Raw genomic sequence first — 19,549 nt, forward strand, 5'->3', positions numbered from 1 at the left:
AACCATCCAGACTCGTATTAACAACTCCTTTCACTGCCTGCTTCTCTCAGATGCGATGCTATAAGACTGTCAAACTTGAGAGGCTGTGTGTCTGTTCCACAGCGATGATTCCGGTAAGATTGTTTAATTTTATCTTATATGATAATGTGTGACTCCTTTATCTGTATGGAATCAAGGGTTTATATCTCTGGAAGAGGATTATTGAACAGGGGGGATTTATACATGATTTACTTTATTATGTTTTATGCTGCGACGTGTGAGATGTGGCTCTGGCAGATGTGAGAACATTCAGCTTTTACTTTCATTTTGGATAACTGCACAGCCTGTCAGTTTAGCGCGCTTTTCTCCCTGCAGCAGGGGTGGTCCTGCATGGCACTCCATGTGACCGGGTGTGGCCTTGTTAACTTCCTCTTTCCTGACTGTGCGGTTTGCAGGAGACAAAGCGGTTTCTTTGTGGGTCATAGGAGGTGGTGAGTGCCCCGGACATTGGGGGTATAAAGGTGCCATTTAATTTTCTGTAGTCGATCGTAAAAGTGCAAGCTATGGAGGACTCTGATGCGTTAGAGGGTACTCCCTCTTTAACCAAATCTAATACCTGTTTTTATTGTGAGGAGGCTACGGTATACCCACCTGCTCAATTATGTTCCACATGCCTTGATAACGTAGTTATATCTAAAAAGAACAAGTTGTTTAGTACCACTGAGTCATTAACCTCTGAGGGGTCTCCGTCCCGTGAGGTGCGTTCTCTGCAATCATCTCCTATTACACATGCAGCTCCCCATTGCATTACTAACCCTCCTTCTGGAGGGGCCCTGTTACCGCCAGACTTTACTGAACAGTTGCAAATGGCAGTGTCTGCGGCCTATAGTGCTTTACCTCGCCCTGCTAAGCACAAGGTTAAATACTGCTATCCTTCCCAGGGGTCATCTACTAACTTGTTAGATTTATCTGATAGTAGATTATCCGCTGATGACGACGCCTCTAATTCTTCAGAGGAGGCTCTTTCTGGGTCAGAATCGGCTGCCTCTAGGCCTCCGGCTGCGGAGGAACCAGATTTTAGATTTAGGATAGAGCACTTACGCTTTCTGTTAAAGGAAGTGTTGGCTACGTTAGAGGTTCCGGAACCCAAGTTACCCAAAGAACCTTCTATTCCTAAGCTTGATAAGGTGTACGAGTACAGAATGGTGCCACAAACTTTCCTGGTTCCCGTAAAGATGGCAAATATCATTAAGAATGAATGGGAAAGACTTGGATCCTCTTTTTCCCCTTCTTCTTCCTTTAAGAAATTGTTCCCGGCTCCTGACTACCAATTAGAGTTATGGGGATCTGTCCCTTAGGTGGATGGAGCTATCTCCACGCTTGCTAAGTGCACCACTATCCCACTTGAGGATAGTTTGTCGTTTACTTAGCCCATGGATTAGAAGCTAGAAACTCTGTTAAAGATATTTCAGCACACAGGATTTTTATTTCAGCCTGCAGCGGCGGTTGCTGCGGTGGCTGGAGCCACTACCTATTGGTGTGATTCTCTGTCGGAGATTATCGAGGTGGAAACTCCCCTCAATGAAATCCAGGAAAGAATTAAGGCTTTGAGGGTAGCCAATTTGATTATTTGTGATGCAAATATACAGATTATCGGCTTGAATGCCAAGACATCAGGCTTTTCTGTTCTACCCGTAAGGCTGTATGGTTGAAGTCTTGGTCTGCCGACATGACTTCGAAATCTAGATTACTGTAATAATCTTTAACCAGTATTTATTCCTAATTAGACTGACGTCTTTTAGGTTGAAGTATTAATGAGATAGAAGTATGTATTTTTAGCTTTTCCTTAAGCAACCCAGAAAATAGACTTTGTAAGGGTTGAAGAATAAGGAAAAAGCAATTTCCCAAAAAAGAAGGGTACGTTTTGCCCGATTCTGGACCTAAAGTACTTAAACAAGTTTCTGTCGGTGCCATTGTTCAAGATGGAGACGATAAGGTCTATTTTGCCCTTAGTTCAAGAGGGACAGTTCATGACCATGATAGACTTGAAGGATGCTTACCTTTATGTTCCAATACACAAGGATCACGTCAAGTTCTTAAGATTTGCTTTTCTGAATCAGCACAACCAGTTTGTAGCTCTTCCCTTTGGTCTGGCTACTGCTCCAAGAGTCTTTACGAAGGTTCTGGGGGCTCTGCTCGCGGTGGCGAGATCCAGAGGTATTGCAGTAGCGCCTTATTTGGACGACATTCTGGTCCAAGCTCCGTCCTGCTGGCTGGCAGAAGAACATTCGAGAGCTCTTCTTCTTCAATCTCATGGATGGAAGATAAACTTAGGATAGAGTTCTCTGGAATTCCTGGTCACGATAATAGATTCCGTATTCATGAAGATATTTCTTACAGACCAGAGACGTTGCAAAATTACTTCCAGTTGCCTTGACCTACAGACCTCCTTAAGGCCATCTGTGACCCGGTGTATGGTGGTGATTGGGCTCATGGTGTCCAGCATAGATATCATCCCGTTTGTCAGGTTCCATCTCAGATCTCTACAGTTGTGCATGCTGAGGCAATGGTACGGCGATCACTTGGATTTATCCCAACAGGTTTCTCTGGACAACTGATCAAGAGAATCACTCTCTTGGTGGCTCTGTCCAGATCGCCTGTCCCAGGGGACATCCTTCTTAAAATCATCCTGGGAGATTGTGACTACGGACGCAAGTCTGGATGGGGAGCTGTTTGGGGTGCCAGGAAGGCACAGGGCCTGTGGACTCGAGGGTTCATCCCAGTTTATCAGATTCCAATTGGACAACATTACCTCAGTGGTTTACATCAACCATTAGGGGGGGAACGAGAAGCTCCGTAGCCATGAGGGAAGTATCTCAGATTCTGGGATGGCTGGAGGCCCACAACTGCTCGCTGTCAGCGATCCACTTTCCGGGTGTGGACAACTGGGAAGCAGATTTTCTCAGCAGGCAATCGTTTCATCCGGGAGAATGGTCTCTCCATCCCGAGGTGTTTGCGGAGATTTGCAACAGATGGTGGATGCCGGGGATAGATTTCATGGCGCCCAGATTCAATACTAGCTATACAGATACGGGTCGCAATCCAGGGATTCCCCAGGCAGAACTGATAGATGCTTTAGCAGTGCCTTTAGGGTTCAACCTAGTTTACATTATTCCTACGTTGCCACTTCTACCTCGGGTAGTGGCCCGCATCAAGCAGGAGCAAGCTTCAACTATTCTAATTGCTCCATCGTGGTCGCGAAGGATGTGGTTTGCCGACCTGGGGATGTCATCATCTCCTCCATGAAGGTTACCTTGTCGCAGGGATCTGTTGGTAAGGGGTCCTTTTGTTCATCAGAATCTAGATTCTCTGTGGCTGACTGCGTGGAGATTGAATGCTTAGTCCTAGCTAAGAGATGTTTTTCTGAGAGTGTGATTGATACTCTCGTTCAAGCTAGAAAGCCGGTCACCTGTCGCATCTATCATAAGGTGTGGAGGACCTACTTATTCTGGTGTGAAGTATGTGGCTTCCCCTGGCATAAGGTCAGGATTCTTTCCTTTCTCCAGGACGGTTTGGAGAAGGGACTTGCTGCTAGTTTCTTAAAGGGACAGATTTCGGCTCTATCGATGTTATTACACAAGAGGCTTGCTGAGCTTCCTGATATCCAGTCTTTTGTTCAGTCTTTGTCTAGAATCAGGCCTGTGTTTAGACATTCCGCTCCTCCTTGGAGTTTGAATTTGGTTCTTAAAGTTTTGCAGAGGACTCCGTTTGAGCCCATGCATTCGGTTGACATTAAGTTACTGTCTTTGAAGGTTCTTTTTCTATTGGCTATTGCTTTGGCACACAGTGTCTCTGAGATGGCGGTCTTGCAATGTGAGCCTCCTTACCTAGTTTTTCATGCTGATGAGGCTGTTCTTCGCACTGGGTTGGGTTTTCTCCCTAAGGTTGTGTCTGATCGCAACATCAATCAGGAGATCGTGGTTCCTTCTTTGTGTCCTAATCCTTCTTTTTCAAAGGAGCAATTACTTCATAATTTGGATGTGGTTCGGGCTTTTAAATTCTATCTTCAGGCTGCAAAAGATTTTAGACAGACTTTGGCATTGTTTGTTGTCTATTCTGGGAAGCGCAAAGGGCAGAAGGCTTCTTCCACTTCCCTATATTTTTGATCGAGGAGCATTATCCGCTTAGCATATGAGACAGCAGGACATAAGCCTCCTCAGAGGATTACGGCTCATTCAACTAGAGCTGTGGCTTCTTCTTGGGCCTTCAAAAATGAGGCCTCTATGGAGCAGGTTTGTAGGGCGGCTACCTGGTCCTCCTTACATACTTTTTCAAAGTTTTACAAATTTGACGTTTTTGCTTCGGCTAAAGCAGCTTTAGGAAGAAAGGTTTTACAGGCTGTGGTGAACAAATATGCAATAGGGGAGCGCTAGATTGACCCCTTAGTGGGGATAATAAGCTAAAGGTGGAATCAAATGGTATTTAAAATGTATACATATTTATTCAAATAACATAAAACCAATTAACACATATGACATGATCATCATAATAGAAAACAATTTAAAAAACAATTTAAAAACAATGGTTGTGATGGTTAAAAGAATTGTATAATTCTATGCAAATCTTCTAAAATCACAATAGATGAAGGTAAATACAATTGGAAGCTGTACAATGAAAGCTACACATTGATGGCAGTATCAGAGTGGTTATCTAGACAAAATATAACACACAAAATCCTAAATGCATTAAAAATCCAAGGCTAGTCCAAAATAAAATAAAAGTCCAAAAGATATATGTCCCAAATTAATGTCCAATGTGTGTCCAAGTTAATATGTGTAGAAAAAATCAGTTGAAATACAAAAATTTGAAGGAGTGGAAAAAAAAATATAGATTTAAAAATGAAAAAAGAAAAAATGAAAAAAATAAAAATATATGAACAACACTAAAAATGTGAGCAAAAAGTACTCTAATCAAAAAATTGGTGTACACCTAAAAAATGTGAAAGATATCTGTCACTAAAAAGTAGGTCGATGAAAAAACGTATTACGTGTGACTGTTCTTACAGTATAAGATGATCCTTATATAATCCCAAAAGAAGTGATATCCTAAACAGTGATATGATATTCTAAGGTCGAGTGATCTGCAATGATCTTATAGACGTTTTTTATTTAGATGTTAATGATGTTTTTTTCTTTCTTTCAAGTGAGTGAGGAGTAACTTTCAATGTCCTAAAATGAAATAACAAACATAGTGCTATATTGCTACTATCCAAAAAAAATAAAATAGGTATTGTGCTTACCAATGAAACCTGAGCCGTGATTTCAGTAGTGTCTACACGTTTCGGTCCTTAACCAGGACCTTTCTCAAGACTGATACCGGCTTAGAGAGAATCATACCTTAAATGGGGTTACCCAGCCAATTGCTGATTCTAAAAGATTGCGCCAAAACCTCATTAGTGGCGCCAAATGTTTTGTGCAAACTCCAGAAGAGATACTCGGTATCTGTTTACTTCCGCCTCCAATGTTCAATTGCCCAAACCGAAACCAATCCTCGATTGACATATATCCGGAGGAACTGCGCAACCGGAAGTTGCGTCATATCCTGTTCATGTACTTCCGGACTACCGCTGTCAATTTTGGGGGATGACATCTGGTTGGGCATATTGCGTAACACTAGGCGGCCATAATAGAATGTAATTCTTTTTGGGGGTAGGAGCACAAAGATGTCAATAAATAAATAAATTAATCACAAACTCAGGTTCCATAATGGTGAGTATGTCGTTCTAATGGCAGATTAAAATACTGAATAGCTAAAAAACTAAATATACCATCTTACATAATAATAAAATCGGCAATACAAAGCTCCAAAATAAAACCAATACATATGAAATATATATGAAAGCAATATGTATGAAAACGGTGGTAGATAAAAGAGTCAATTATATATACAAAACAAAATACATATATATATATAAAACAAATACCATTTTCATAAATAATTCACTCTTTTATCTACCACCGTTTTCATACATATTGCTTTCATATATATTTCATATGTATTGGTTTTATTTTGGAGTATCTCTTCCGGAGTTTGCACAAAAGACTTGGCGCCACTAATGAGGTTTCTTTCATGTAATTAGCAAGAGTCCATGAGCTAGTGACGTATGGGATATACATTCCTACCAGGAGGGGCAAAGTTTCCCAAACCTCAAAATGCCTATAAATACACCTCTCACCACACCCACAATTCAGTTTTACAAACTTCGCCTCCTATGGAGGTGGTGAAGTAAGTTTGTGCTAGATTCTACGTTGATATGCGCTCCGCAGCAAGTTGGAGCCCGGTTTTCCTCTCAGCGTGCAGTGAATGTCAGAGGGATGTGAGGAGAGTATTGCCTATTTGAATGCAGTGATCTCCTTCTACGGGGTCTATTTCATAGGTTCTCTGTTATCGGTCGTAGAGATTCATCTCTTACCTCCCTTTTCAGATCGACGATATACTCTTATTTATATACCATTACCTCTGCTGATTTTCGTTTCAGTACTGGTTTGGCTTTCTACAAACATGTAGATGAGTGTCCTGGGGTAAGTAAATCTTATTTTCTGTGACACTCTAAGCTATGGTTGGGCACTTTATTTATAAAGTTCTAAATATATGTATTCAAACATTTATTTGCCTTGACTCAGAATGTTCAACATTCCTTATTTTCAGACAGTCAGTTTCATATTTGGGATAATGCGTTTGAATCAATCATTTTTTCTTACCTTCAAAATTTGACTTTTTTTCCCTGTGGGCTGTTAGGCTCGCGGGGGCTGAAAATGCTTCATTTTATTGCGTCATTCTTGGCGCAGACTTTTTTGGCGCAAAAAATCTTTTCTGTTTCCGGCGTCATACGTGTCGCCGGAAGTTGCGTCATTTTTTTACGTCCTTTTGCGCCAAAAATGTCGGCGTTCCGGATGTGGCGTCATTTCTGGCATTTAGGCGCCAAACAATGTGGGCGTATTATTTGGCGCCAAAAAATATGGGCGTCGCTTTTGTCTCCACATTATTTCAGTCTGATTTTTTCTTTGCTTCTGGTTTCTAGAAGCTTGTTTATTGGCATTTTTTCCCATTCCTGAAACTGTCATTTAAGGAATTTGATCAATTTTGCTTTATATGTTGTTTTTTCTCTTACATATTGCAAGATGTCTCACGTTGCATCTGAGTCAGAAGATACTTCAGGAAAATCGCTGTCTAGTGCTGGAGCTACCAAAGCTAAGTGTATCTGCTGTAAACTTTTGGTAGCTATTCCTCCGGCTGTTGTTTGTATTAATTGTCATGACAAACTTGTTAAAGCAGATAATATTTCCTTTAGTAATGTACCATTGCCTGTTGCAGTTCCCTCAACATCTAAGGTGCAGAATGTTCCTGATAACATAAGAGATTTTGTTTCTGAATCCATCAAGAAGGCTATGTCTGTTATTTCTCCTTCTAGTAAACATAAAAAATCTTTTAAAACTTCTCTCTCTACAGATGAATTTTTAAATGAACATCATCATTCTGATTCTGATGACTCTTCTGGTTCAGAGGATTCTGTCTCAGAGATTGATGCTGATAAATCTTCATATTTATTTAAAATGGAATTTATTTGTTCTTTACTTAAAGAAGTACTAATTGCTTTAGAAATAGAGGATTCTGGTCCTCTTGATACTAATTCTAGACGTTTAGATAAGGTGTTTAAATCTCCTGTGGTTATTCTAGAAGTTTTTCCTGTTCCTAATGCTATTTCTGAAGTAATTTCCAGAGAATGGGATAAATTGGGTAATTCATTTACTCCTTCTAAACGTTTTAAGCAATTATATCCTGTGCCGTCTGACAGATTAGAATTTTGGGACAAAATCCCTAAAGTTGATGGGGCTATTTCTACCCTTGCTAAACGTACTACTATTCCTACGTCAGATGGTACTTCGTTTAAAGATCCTTTAGATAGGAAAATTGAATCCTTTCTAAGAAAAGCTTATCTGTGTTCAGGTAATCTTCTTAGACCTGCTATATCTTTGGCTGATGTTGCTGCAGCTTCAACTTTTTGGTTGGAGACTTTAGCACAACAAGTAACAGATCATGATTCTCATAATATTATTATTCTTCTTCAGCATGCTAATAATTTTATCTGTGATGCCATTTTTTATATTATCAGAGTTGATGTCAGGTTTATGTCTCTAGCTATTTTAGCTAGAAGAGCTTTATGGCTTAAAACTTGGAATGCTGATATGGCTTCTAAATCAACTCTACTTTCCATTTCTTTCCAGGGTAACAAATTATTTGGTTCTCAGTTGGATTCCATTATCTCAACTGTTACTGGTGGGAAAGGAACTTTTTTACCACAGGATAAAAAATCTAAGGGTAAAAACAGGGCTAATAATCGTTTTCGTTCCTTTCGTTTCAACAAAGAACAAAAGCCTGATCCCTCATCCTCAGGAGCAGTTTCAGTTTGGAAACCATCTCCAGTCTGGAATAAATCCAAGCCTTCTAGAAAGGCAAAGCCTGCTTCTAAGTCCACATGAAGGTGCGGCCCTCATTCCAGCTCAGCTGGTAGGGGGCAGGTTACGTTTTTTCAAAGAAATTTGGATCAATTCTGTTCACAATCTTTGGATTCAGAACATTGTTTCAGAAGGGTACAGAATTGGTTTCAAGATGAGACCTCCTGCAAAGAGATTTTTTCTTTCCCGTGTCCCAGTAAATCCAGTGAAAGCTCAAGCATTTCTGAATTGTGTTTCAGATCTAGAGTTGGCTGGAGTAATTATGCCAGTTCCAGTTCTGGAACAGGGGATGGGGTTTTATTCAAATCTCTTCATTGTACCAAAGAAGGAGAATTCCTTCAGACCAGTTCTGGATCTAAAAATATTGAATCGTTATGTAAGGATACCAACGTTCAAAATGGTAACTGTAAGGACTATCTTGCCTTTTGTTCAGCAAGGGCATTATATGTCCACAATAGATTTACAGGATGCTTATCTGCATATTCCGATTCATCCAGATCATTATCAGTTAATGAGATTCTCTTTTCTGGACAAGCATTACCAGTTTGTGGCTCTGCCGTTTGGCCTAGCTACAGCTCCAAGAATTTTTACAAAGGTTCTCGGTGCCCTTCTGTCTGTAATCAGAGAACAGGGTATTGTGGTATTTCCTTATTTGGACGATATCTTGGTACTTGCTCAGTCTTTACATTTAGCAGAATCTCATACGAATCGACTTGTGTTGTTTCTTCAAGATCACGGTTGGAGGATCAATTTACCAAAAAGTTCTTTGATTCCCCAGACAAGGGTAACTTTTCTGGGTTTCCAGATAGATTCAGTGTCCATGACTCTGTCTTTAACAGACAAGAGACGTCTAAAATTGATTTCAGCTTGTCGAAACCTTCAGTCACAATCATTCCCTTCGGTAGCCTTATGCATGGAAATTCTAGGTCTTATGACTGCTGCATCGGACGCGATCCCCTTTGCTCCTTTTCACATGCGACCTCTTCAGCTCTGTATGCTGAATCAATGGTGCAGGGATTACACAAAGATATCTCAATTAATATCTTTAAAACCGATTGTACGACACTCTCTAACGTGGTGGACAGATCACCATCGTTTAATTCAGGGGGCTTCTTTTGTGCTTCCGACCTGGACTGTAATTTCAACAGATGCAAGTCTCACAGGTTGGGGAGCTGTGTGGGGATCTCTGACGGCACAAGGAGTTTGGGAATCTCAGGAGGTGAGATTACCGATCAATATTTTGGAACTCCGTGCAATTTTCAGAGCTCTTCAGTCTTGGCCTCTTCTGAAGAGAGAATCGTTCATTTGTTTTCAGACAGACAATGTCACAACTGTGGCATACATCAATCATCAAGGAGGGACTCACAGTCCTCTGGCTATGAAAGAAGTATCTCGAATTCTGGTTTGGGCGGAATCCAGCTCCTGTCTAATCTCTGCGGTTCATATCCCAGGTATAGACAATTGGGAAGCGGATTATCTCAGTCGCCAAACGTTGCATCCGGGCGAATGGTCTCTTCACCCAGAGGTATTTCTTCAGATTGTTCAAATATGGGAGGTTCCAGAAATAGATCTGATGGCGTCTCATCTAAACAAGAAACTTCCCAGGTATCTGTCCAGATCCCGGGATCCTCAGGCGGAAGCAGTGGATGCATTATCACTTCCTTGGAAGTATCATCCTGCTTATATCTTTCCACCTCTAGTTCTTCTTCCAAGAGTAATCTCCAAGATTCTGAAGGAATGCTCGTTTGTTCTGCTGGTAGCTCCGGCATGGCCTCACAGGTTTTGGTATGCGGATCTTGTCCGGATGGCCTCTTGCCATCCGTGGACTCTTCCGCTACGACCAGACCTTCTGTCGCAAGGTCCTTTTTTCCATCAGGATCTCAAATCCTTAAATTTAAAGGTATGGAGACTGAACGCTTGATTCTTAGTCAAAGAGGTTTCTCTGACTCTGTGATTAATACTATGTTACAGGCTCGTAAATCTGTATCCAGAGAGATATATTATAGAGTCTGGAAGACTTATATTTCTTGGTGTCTTTCTCATCATTTTTCTTGGCATTCTTTTAGAATTCCAAGAATTTTACAGTTTCTTCAGGATGGTTTAGATAAAGGTTTGTCCGCAAGTTCCTTGAAAGGACAAATCTCTGCTCTTTCTGTTCTTTTTCACAGAAAGATTGCTAATCTTCCTGATATTCATTGTTTTGTACAAGCTTTGGTTCATATAAAACCTGTCATTAAGTCAATTTCTCCTCCTTGGAGTTTGAATTTGGTTCTAGGGGCTCTTCAAGCTCCTCCGTTTGAACCTATGCATTCATTGGACATTAAATTACTTTGTTGGAAAGTTTTGTTCCTTTTGGCAATCTCTTCTGCCAGAAGAGTTTCTGAATTATCTGCTCTTTCGTGTGAGTCTCCTTTTCTGATTTTTCATCAGGATAAGGCAGTGTTGCGAACTTCTTTTGAATTTTTACCTAAAGTTGTGAATTCCAACAACATTAGTAGATAAATTGTGGTTCCTTCATTATGTCCTAATCCTAAGAATTCTAAGGAGAAATAGTTACATTCTTTGGATGTTGTTAGAGCTTTGAAATATTATGTTGAAGCTACTAAGTCTTTCCGAAAGACTTCTAGTTTATTTGTTATCTTTTCCGGTTCTAGAAAAGGCCAGAAAGCTTCTGCCATTTCTTTGGCATCTTGGTTGAAATATTTAATTCATCTTGCCTATGTTGAGTTGGGTAAAACTCCGCCTCAAAGGATTACAGCTCATTATACTAGGTCAGTTTCTACTTCCTGGGCGTTTAGGAATGAAGCTTCGATTGATCAGATTTGCAAAGCTGCAACTTGGTCCTCTTTGCATACTTTTACTAAATTCTACCATTTTGATGTATTTTCTTCTTCTGAAGCAGTTTTTGGTAGAAAAGTACTTCAGGCAGCGGTTTCAGTTTGAATCTTCTGCTTATGTTTTTCATTAAACTTTATTTTGGGTGTGGATTATTTTCAGCAGGAATTGGCTGTCTTTATTTTATCCCTCCCTCTCTAGTGACTCTTGCGTGGAAAGATCCACATCTTGGGTAATCATTATCCCATACGTCACTAGCTCATGGACTCTTGCTAATTACATGAAAGAAAACATAATTTATGTAAGAACTTACCTGATAAATTCATTTCTTTCATATTAGCAAGAGTCCATGAGGCCCACCCTTTTTTTGTGGTGGTTATGATTTTTGTATAAAGCACAATTATTCCAATTCCTTATTTTATATGCTTTCGCACTTTTTTATCACCCCACTTCTTGGCTATTCGTTAAACTGAATTGTGGGTGTGGTGAGGGGTGTATTTATAGGCATTTTGAGGTTTGGGAAACTTTGCCCCTCCTGGTAGGAATGTATATCCCATACGTCACTAGCTCATGGACTCTTGCTAATATGAAAGAAATGAATTTATCAGGTAAGTTCTTACATAAATTATGTTTTTGGCGCAATCTTTTAGAATCGGTAATTGGCTGGGTAACCCCATTTAAGGTATGATTCTCTCTAAGCCAGTATCAGTCTTGAGAAAGGTCCTGGTTAAGGACCGAAATGCGTAGACACTACTGATATCACGGCTCAGGTTTCATTGGTAAGCACAATACCTATTTTATTTTTTGGATAGTAGCAATATAGCACTATGTTTGTTATTTCATTTTAGGACATTGAAAGTTACTCCTCACTCACTTGAAAGAAATTAAAAAACATCAACATCTAAATAAAAAACGTCTATAAGATCATTGCAGATCACTCGACCTTAGAATATCATATCACTGTTTAGGATATCACGTCTTTTGGGATTATATAAGGATCATCTTATACTGTAAGAACAGTCACACGTAATAAGTTTTTTCATCGACCTACTTTTTAGTGACACATATCTTTCACATTTTTTAGGTGTACACCTATTTTTTTTATTAGAGTACTTTTTGCTCACATTTTTAGTGTTAATATATTTTTTCATTTTTTAATCAATATATTTTTTTCCACTCCTCCACATTTTTGTATTTCAACTGATTTTTTCTACACATATTAACTTGGACACACATTGGACATTAATTTGGGACATATATCTTTTGGACTTTTATTTTATTTTGGACTAACCTTGGATTTTTAATGCATTTAGGATTTTGTGTGTTATATTTCTCTTGTAAGGTGTATCCAGTCCACGGATCATCCATTACTTGTGGGATAGTCTCATTCCCTACAGGAAGTTGCAAGAGGACACCCACAGCAGAGCTGTCTATATAGCTCCTCCCCTAACTGCCATATCCAGTCATTCTCTTGCAACTCTCAACAAGCATGGAGGTAGTAAGAGAGAAGTGGTGAAATGTAGCTAGGGACTCTGATAGATTCTGTAGAAATGAAAATTTACCTGACAGAGTCCAGGTTATCAAAACTTCTAAATTCCTGCCATGTTCTTTATTCCATTCCTCGCCCTTCGGTGGCTCAGTGCTTGGAAGTAATCGGCTTAATGGTAGCGGCAATGGACATAGTGCCGTTTGCACTCCTACATCTCAGACGCTGCAACTCTGCATGCTCAGTCAGTGGAATGGGGATTACACAGATTTGTCCCCTCTACTAAATCTGGATCAAGAGACCAGGGATTCTCTTCTCTGGTGGCTATCTCAGGTCCATCTGTCCAAATGTATGACCTTTCGCAGGCCAGATTGGACAATTGTAACGACAGATGCCAGCCTTCTAGGTTGGGGTGCAGTCTGGAATTCCCTGAAGGCTCAGGGATCGTGGACTCAGGAGGAGTCACTCCTTCCAATAAATATTCTGGAACTGAGAGCGATATTCAATGCTCTTCAGGCTTGGCCTCAGTTAGCAACTCTGAGGTTCATCAGATTTCAGTCTTACAACATCACGACTGTGGCTTACATCAACCATCAAGGGGGAACAAGGAGTTCCCTAGCGATGTTTGAAGTCTCAAAGATAATTCGCTGGGCAGAGATTCACTCTTGCCACCTATCAGCTATCCATATCCCAGGTGTAGAGAACTGGGAGGCGGATTTTCTAAGTCGTCAGACTTTTCATCCGGGGGAGTGGGAACTCCATCCGGAGGTGTTTGCACAATTGATTCATCGTTGGGGCAAACCAGAACTGGATCTCATGGCGTCTCGCCAGAACGCCAAGCTTCCTTGTTACGGATCCAGGTCCAGGGATCCCAAGGCGACGCTGATAGATGCTCTAGCAGCGCCCTGGTCTTTCAACCTGGCTTATGTGTTCCCACCGTTTCCTCTGCTCCCTCGTCTGATTGCCAAGATCAAGCAGGAGAGAGCATCGGTGATCTTGATAGTGCCTGCGTGGCCACGCAGGTCCTGGTATGCAGATCTAGTGGACATGTCATCCTTTCCACCTTGGACTCTGCCGTTAAGACAAGACCTTCTACTACAAGGTCCTTTCAATCATCCAAATCTAATTTCTCTGAGACTGACTGCCTGGAGATTGAACGATTGATGTTATCAAAGTGTGGCTTCTCCGAGTCAGTCATTGATACTTTAATACAGGCACGAAAGCCTGTCACCAGGAAAATTTACCATAAGATATGGCGTAAATATCTTTATTGGTGCGAATCCAAGGGTTACTCATGGAGTAAGGTCCGGATTCCCAGGATATTATCTTTTCTCCAAGAAGGTTTGGAAAAAGGATTGTCAGCTAGTTCCTTAAAGGGACAGATTTATGCCCTGTCTATTATTTTGCACAAGCGTCTGGCAGATGTTCAGGCGTTTTGTCAGGCTTTAGTTAGAATCAAGCCTGTGTTTAAACCTGTTGCTCCACCATGGAGCTTAAATCTGGTTCTTACAGTTCTTCAAGGAGTTCCGTTTGAACCTCTTCATTCCATAGATATCAAACTTTTATCTTGGAAAGTTCTGTTTTTGGTAGCTATTTCCTCGGCTCGTAGAGTCTCAGAGTTATCTGCTTTACAATGTGATTCTCCTTATCTGATCTTCCATGCGGATAAGGTAGTCCTGCGTACCAAACCTGGGTTTTTACCTAAGGTGGTATCTAATAAGAATATCAATCAAGAGATTGTTGTTCCATCTTTGTGTCCTAATCCTTCTTCAAAGAAGGAACGTCTATTACACAATCTGGACGTGGTTCGTGCTTTAAAGTTTTACTTACAAGCTACTAAAGATTTTTGTCAAACATCTGCTTTGTTTGTTGTCTACTCTGGACAGAGGAGAGGTCAAAAGGCTTCGGCAACCTCTCTTTCTTTTTGGCTAAGAAGCATAATCCGCTTAGCCTATGAGACTGCTGGCCAGCAGCCTCCAGAAAGGATTACAGCTCATTCTACTAGAGCTGTGGCTTCCACATGGGCCTTTAAAAATGAGGCTTCTGTTGAACAGATTTCCTAGGCGGCGACTTGGTCTTCGCTTCATACTTTTTCAAAATTCTACAAGTTTGATACTTTTGCTTCTTCGGAGGCTATTTTTGGGGAAAGGTTTTACAGGCAGTGGTACCTTCCGTTTAAGTACCTGCCTTGTCCCTCCCATCATCCGTGTACTTTAGCTTTGGGATTGGTATTCCATAAGTAATGGATGATCCGTGGACTGGATACACTTAACAAGAGAAAACATAATTTATGCTTACCTGATAAATTTATTTCTCTTGTGGTGTATCCAGTCCACGGCCCGCCCTGTCATTTTAAGGCAGGTATTTTTTAACTTTAAACTACAGTCACCACTGCACCCTATGGTTTCTCCTTTCTCTGCTTGTTTTCGGTCGAATGACTGGATATGGCAGTTAGGGGAGGAGCTATATAGACAGCTCTGCTGTGGGTGTCCTCTTGCAACTTCCTGTTGGGAATGAGAATATCCCACAAGTAATGGATGATCCGTGGACTGGATACACCACAAGAGAAATACATTTATCAGGTAAGCATAAATTATGTTTTTGTCTAGATAACCACTCTGCTACTGCCATCAATGTGTAGCTTTCTTTGTACAGCTTCCAATTGTATTTACCTTCATCTATTGTGATTTTAGAAGATTTGCATAGAATTATACAATTCTTTTAACCATCGTGACAATTGTTTTTAAATTGTGTTTTATGATGATGATCATGTCATATGTGTAAATTGGTTTTATGTTATTTGAATAAATATGTATACATTTTAAATACCATTTGATTCCACCTTCAGCTTATTATCCCCACTAAGGGGTCATTCTAGCTCTCCCCTATTGCATATTTGTTCCCCTTCTTTTGAGATCTGGTTGAGAGATCTTGCTTTTTTGGGAGGAGTTTGTGTGGTAGCTTCTAGGCGCTGGAGATATCTATCTATACACCTTTACAGGCTGTGGTGCCCTCAAAATAGGGTCCGCCTCTTTTTACCCTCCCATTTTCATTTAGTGTCCTCTAGAGCTTGGGTATATGTTTACCACAAGTTAGGAATTAAGCCGTGGACTCTCCTCATATTAAGATTGAAAACATAAATTATGCTTACAAGATCATTTCCTTTCCATCTGTATGAGGAGAGTCCATGGCCCCCGACCGTTTTCTCCGTTGGGCGGATCTAAATTTGTATTATTCTTCTGGCACCTTTTATACCCTGATATTTCTCCTACTGTTCCTTGTTCCCTCTGCAAAATGACTGGGGGATGAGGGGAGTGGGGGAGGTATTTAAGCCTTTGGCTGAGGTGTCTTTGCCTCCTCCTAGTGATCAGGTTCTGTATTCACACAAGTAAGGAATGAAGCCATGGACTCTCCTCATACAGATGGAAAGGAATTTATCTGGTAAGCATAATTAGTTTTTTGTGAGAAAGTGACCCTTTTCCCAGTGATATATGTTAAAAGTATATGAGCATCCTCTGCTGTCTAAGTACTGCAGCCAAAGTGGCCGTTGGAGGATGTAATTCATTTTTGTTGGTCCCCCAGTTTTTAAAGGATTTCCTTTTAAAGTTAATATGTTAGGCTAGAATTATTTGATGGATTTATCCTGTTCTGCAAAATCCCTTAAACAAGCAGGTTTTCTGATACAAAAGCAGCAAGGGTGAAATACTGGTTGGAGAGAGACAATACGGCATTAATGTGTGATTTCTAAAGGAGAGAATAAATATTTCCCTTTTTCCTTTTAGTTTACAGTATTTGAATTGTAAACACAGCCCATTTAACAAAGAAGTAAAACCATTTCTAGGATTCTAAAATTAATAAAAAATACATATATTTTTAAATGACTTATTACTCAAATTTTTCTATTGTGTGTATGCAAGAGCAACAGTTAAGCATGTTCAAAATTTTGTTTGCTTTAAAAAAAAAAAGGAAAATCTGTTTTAAATTTAAAGTGATGCTTACAGAAAGTGTATTAGAATGTACAACAAAGTAAAACTCTACTGCTCACTGGCTGATAGGGGCACCCAACTCCAAAAAAAAAAGTTTGTTTATTTAATTACAAAATAAAAAGAGCCATAACATATTTTGTAATATCGGCTTTTAAACAGAACAGATATTTCAGAGAATTTTACCCTTTGTTGAAAAGCATACCATGGGAGGCTCTGGAGAAGCAATGCACTACTGGGAGCTAGCTGGTAATTGGTGGCTATACGCATATGCCTCTTGTCATTGGTTTACCTAATATGTTCATCTATCTGCTAGTAGTGCATTGCTGCTCTGGAGTAGCAGTCAACTATGTGAAGGTTAAACATATTGTTAAATGTAAGCAATAGTGCATTAATAACTCTCTTACATGTTACAGCATAGTCTTTTGTGCACGTTTATATCCTTTTTCAGTATAGTTTTTGAGCATTTTTGAAAAAAAAAAAAGATTTAATCAGTGCTAGAATCAAAACACCTGCTAATGTTAAACCTTTTGGATTCATAAACGTGCATTTGTCTTATGCAGCATCTGTTTGTAGCACTTCTTGTAGAGTCTGAAATTAAACTGCTTGCAAAGATTTTGCAGAAGGGCAAAAATAATTGCTGAAAACAAAGTATAGTGGCGCTTACCAGTTAGTGGGGATCTGTGTAGCGGTCAGTGTCACTTCAGCGTAGGCACCAGTTATTGAATCCTTCCTCTTCGTTCTGGGAGCCCAGATAGAGCGCCTCCGTCCAAGGCGCAAACAAACCAGTGAATCAACAAAGTACTTCTGGGCATCACCTAATGCGGAGGAAAAGCAAGCTTACGGGGTCAAGCTGATGCATAAAAAAGTTACTTTCTCTTGTTAAGTGTAGTCAGTCCACGGGTCATCCATTACTTATGGGATTATATCTCTTCCCCAACAGGAAGTTGCAAGAGGATCACCCAAGCAGAGCTGCTATATAGCTCCTCCCCTCACATGTCATATCCAGTCATTCTCTTGCAACCTAACTAAAGATAGGTCGTTGTGAGAGGTCTGTGGTGTTTTTAAACTTAGTTTATTTCTTCAATCAAAAGTTTGTTATTTTAAATGGCACCGGAGTGTGCTGTTTGTTTCTCAGGCAGCATTAGAAGAAGAATCTGCCTGCGTTTTCTATGATCTTAGCAGACGTAACTAAGATCCACTGGCTGTTCTCGCACATTCTGAGGAGTGAGGTAACTTCAGAAAAGGGGAATAGCATGCAGGGCCCCCCTGCAAACGAGGTATGTGCAGTAAATTATTTTTCTAAGCAATGGAATTGACTGAGAAATTACTGCTGATACCAATGTAATGTAAGTTCAGCCTTAAATGCAGTGGTAGCGACTGGTATTAGGCTGAGGAGTGTGTGTACACTGAAGTATTTTTTTAGGGAATGGAATTTGACTCAGAAAATACTGTTAATACTGAAGTAATGTGTGAGCCTTAACTGCAGTAAAAGCGACTGGTAGCAGGCTTATTAATAACACTTCATAACTTTTAAAATGTATGTTCAAAACGTTTACTAGCATGTTAATCGTTTTTTGAGAGGTACTTGGTGATAAAACTTATTGGGGCATGATTTTTACCACATGGCTAACTTTTGTTTCTGCATAGAAACAGTTAACTGAGCTTCCCCACTGTTGTAATATGAGTGGGAGGGGCCTATTTTAGTGCTTTTTTGCGCAGTAAAAATTCAGTCACAATCTTCCTACTTCATCCTCCATGATCCAGGACGTCTCTAGAGAGCTCAGGGGTCTTCAAAATTCATTTTGAGGGAGGTAATCAGTCACAGCAGACCTGTGACAGTGTGTTTGACTGTGATAAAAACGTCAATTATTAAATTGTTATCCGTTTTTGGGTATTAAGGGGTTAATCATCCATTTGCTGGTGGGTGCAATCCTTTGCTAACTTAATACATTTACTGTGAAAATTTGGTTGCTATAACTAATTTGGTTCATTGTTATTTCAACTGTGACAGCTTTTTGTGCTTCTTAAAGGCACAGTAGCGTTTTTTTATATTGCTTGTAAATTTATTTGAAAAGTATTTTCCAAGCTTGCTAGTCTCATTGCTATTCTGTTTAAACATGTCTGACACAGAGGAATCTGTTTGTTCACTATGTATGAAGGCCAATGTGGAGCCCCATAGAAGGTTGTGTACTAAATGCATTGATGTAACTTTAAATAAAAGTCAGTCTTTACATGCAAAGAAATTATCACCAGACAACGAGGGGGAAGTTATGCCAATTAACTCTCCTCACGTGTCAGTACCTTCGCCTCCCGCTCAGGAGGTGCGTGATTTTGTGGCGCCAAGTACATCAGGGAGGCCCTTACAAATCACTTTGCAAGACATGGCTACTGTTATGACAGAAGTATTATCTAAATTGCCAGAATTAAGAGGCAAGGGTGATAGCTCTGGGTTAAGGACAGAGCGCGCTGATGATGTGAGAGCCATGTCCGATACTGCGTCACAATTTGCAGAACATGAAGACGGAGAGCTTCATTCTGTGGGTGACGGATCTGATCCAGGGAGACTGGATTCAGAGATTTCTAATTTTAAATTTAAGCTTGAGAACCTCCGCATATTGCTAGGGGAGGTATTAGCGGCTCTGAATGATTGTAACACGGTTGCAATTCCAGAAAAATTATGTAGGTTGGATAGATACTATGCGGTACCGGTGTGTACCGACGTGTTTCCTATACCTAAAAGGCTTACA

The 19,549-nt window shown here is 40.2% G+C and overlaps 1 protein-coding gene across 2 annotated transcripts in view; it reads left to right on the forward strand.

Moving 5' to 3' along the window:
- Positions 1-19,549, forward strand: part of EFR3A (EFR3 homolog A) — a 619,646-nt gene that overhangs the window by 273,888 nt on the left and 326,209 nt on the right. The gene's annotated exons all lie outside the window — the stretch shown is intronic.

The sequence above is a fragment of the Bombina bombina genome, chromosome 5 (assembly GCF_027579735.1).
Source record: "Bombina bombina isolate aBomBom1 chromosome 5, aBomBom1.pri, whole genome shotgun sequence".
Taxonomy (NCBI): Eukaryota; Metazoa; Chordata; class Amphibia; order Anura; family Bombinatoridae; genus Bombina; species Bombina bombina.